Source organism: Eriocheir sinensis, chromosome 50 (genome assembly GCF_024679095.1).
Source record: "Eriocheir sinensis breed Jianghai 21 chromosome 50, ASM2467909v1, whole genome shotgun sequence".
NCBI lineage: Eukaryota > Metazoa > Arthropoda > Malacostraca > Decapoda > Varunidae > Eriocheir > Eriocheir sinensis.
Window position 1 is genome coordinate 1,632,894 of NC_066558.1, and position 2,500 is coordinate 1,635,393.

The 2,500-nt window shown below is 40.9% G+C and overlaps 1 long non-coding RNA gene across 2 annotated transcripts in view; it reads left to right on the plus strand.

The window, feature by feature from the left end:
* Positions 1 to 2,500, plus strand: part of LOC126982159 (uncharacterized) — a 68,683-nt gene that overhangs the window by 15,076 nt on the left and 51,107 nt on the right. The gene's annotated exons all lie outside the window — the stretch shown is intronic.

The following is a 2,500-nucleotide window of genomic DNA, read 5'->3' on the forward strand; positions in this document are numbered from 1 at the left end:
CTTGACTCGTGTTACCCCCCGGAGCTCGTTTTTGATCCTCTTTTTTGTTTTTAAGAGAGAGAGAGAGAAGAAAAAGAAAAAGAAACTACTACTACTACTACTACTACTACTACCACCTCCGACGCCCACACCTCAGAGAGAGAGAGAGAGAGAGAGAGAGAGAGAGAGAGAGTCCTGGTTACTGAGTGGTCTTCAGGACAGCATGTGGGTCGTCTTAGGCCACTCGGCGGTATCTGAAAAAAATCCCAGCTTGTTTTTTAGCGGCGGGCGTGACGCGAACCTGGTCCTCCTGAACGCCAAGCCCGCACGCTGACCGCTCCAGTTCATTAGTCGATTAGTTAGGTAAGATGTGGTTAGATTAGGTAAGGTTAAATTAGGTTAGGACAGTTAAGAAGTTACATCAGATTAGCTTAGGAGGAGAGGGAAGAGGAGGAGAGGAACGGAATTTTTAAGACGGTAGAAAGAATAGAAGTGAAAAGGAATAGAAAATACAAAGATGAGAGATAGATGGATAGATGGATAGAAAAGAGAGAAAGAAAGAAAGGAGAAAGAAAGGAAGGAAGAACTTGTGATGGAAGGAAAATTAATGATAACAGACATTGTTCTTCTTCTTCTTCTTCTTTTTCTTCTTCTTCTTCTTCTTCTTCTTCTTCTTCTTCTTCTTCTTCTTCTTTCTCCTCCTCCTCCTCCTCCTCTCCTTTCCTTAGAAGAGAGAGAGAGAGAGAGAGAGAGAGAGAAAGTCGTTGAAAAGCGCACCAGGCTGTCGTGTATAAAAAAAAAAAAAAAACATTAAAACGTTCTAATCTTCTATAACGAATTCGCAATAACAAAAGCGAATTATATAATATCCTCTCAGATTGTCGTTATTGAATTGCCGTGTGCGTGTGTGCGTGTGTGTGTGTGTGTGTGTGTGTGTGTGTGTGTGTGTGTGTGTGTGTGTGTGTGTGTGTGTGTGTGTGTGTGTAAGTTTGTTTTACCCTTTCTTATTTCTTTCCTCTGTGTTTGTTTCTCTCTCTCTCTCTCTCTCTCTCTCTCTCTCTCTCTCTCTCTCTCTCTCTCTTTCTGTGTGTGTGTGTGTGTGTGTGTGTGTGTGTTTTCTTTGTTTTTTTCTTGTTTTATTTTTTGTTTTGTTCTGTTTTATTATTTTTATTATTATCTTACTTTCTTTGTATCTATTTGTCTATCTATTACTCTCTCTCTCTCTCTCTCTCTCTCTCTCTCTCTCTCTCTCTCTCTCTCTCTCTCTCTCTCTCTCTCTCTCTCTCTCTCTCTCTCTCTCTCTCTCTCTCTCTCTCTCTCTCTCTTTAATTAACTGTCTTTATTTCCTTTATATCTTTCTTCCTATTTAATATTCTTCATAAAATACAAAGTTTATTCAGACGTAAGTTCAACATTTCCAATATGCGTGTGTGTGTGTGTGTGTGTGTGTGTGTGTGTGTGTGTGTGTGTGTGTGTGTGTGTGTGTGTGTGTGTTCTCTCTCTCCCACTTTCTCCACCTTCTATTAATATTATTGTTATTATTTTCTTCCTTTGTTTTGTCTTTTTCTTCTTTTTCTTCTCCCTCTTCTTCTCTCTCCCTCCTTCTCCTTCTCTTTCTTCTTCTGCTACAACGATTTTTATTATTTCTTTTTCTTCTTCTCTCTCCCTCCTTCTCCTCCATCTCCTCTTCCTTCTTCTTCTGCTTCTTCTATTATTATTATTTTCTTTCATTCATTTCTTTCTTTCTTCTTCCTCACTCCTCCTCTTCCTTCTTCTCCTCCTCCTCTTCCTCCTGTTCCTCTATTCAAGCGACGCGATGCAGCACAGATACCTTCAGGAGTTATTTCTTACAGAGTTGTCCGCCACTGCAATAGCCTTCCCTCAGGAGTGGTTAGTGCAGAAACAGTCAATGCCTTTAAGCTCGGTATTATAAGACATCTTCTCTTTTCATATCAGGTATTTCTAAAGGTCAAAGAGGGGGTCAATCAGGGTCCAATGAGTGTTTCTTTAGGTTCACGGTATAGAGAAAGGGTTAAACTTCCACCAGGGCCATAAAACTAATCCTGGAAATGCTCAAAACTCCTACAAAAGCCTTCTCAAATGTGTGAACTTGGGCGACAAAATGTTTAGCAATACGGCCATAGTATTGAGAAAGGGTTAAACTACCACCAGGGTCATAAAACTACTCCTGGAAATGCCCACAACTCCCACGAAAGCCTTGTCAAATGTGTGTTCTTGGGCGCGAAATGTCTTATAATTTCGCCGCCCAAGAACACACATTAACCTAAAGAAACACTCATTAGAACCCGACTGACCCCCTCTCTGACCTTTAGAAATAGCAGATGTGAGGAGCGAAAGTGTCTTGTAATTCCACCAATTAGAATCGAGTTGACCGTCACTCTGCCGCGTCGGGAGTGACCTGATCGTGTTAATGACGACTTAGAGAATTCCTTTGATCTTTTGTTGTGTTAAGTTTGAATCTCTGAAAGCAGGCAGCCTCGTAATGACCCAAATGGACTCT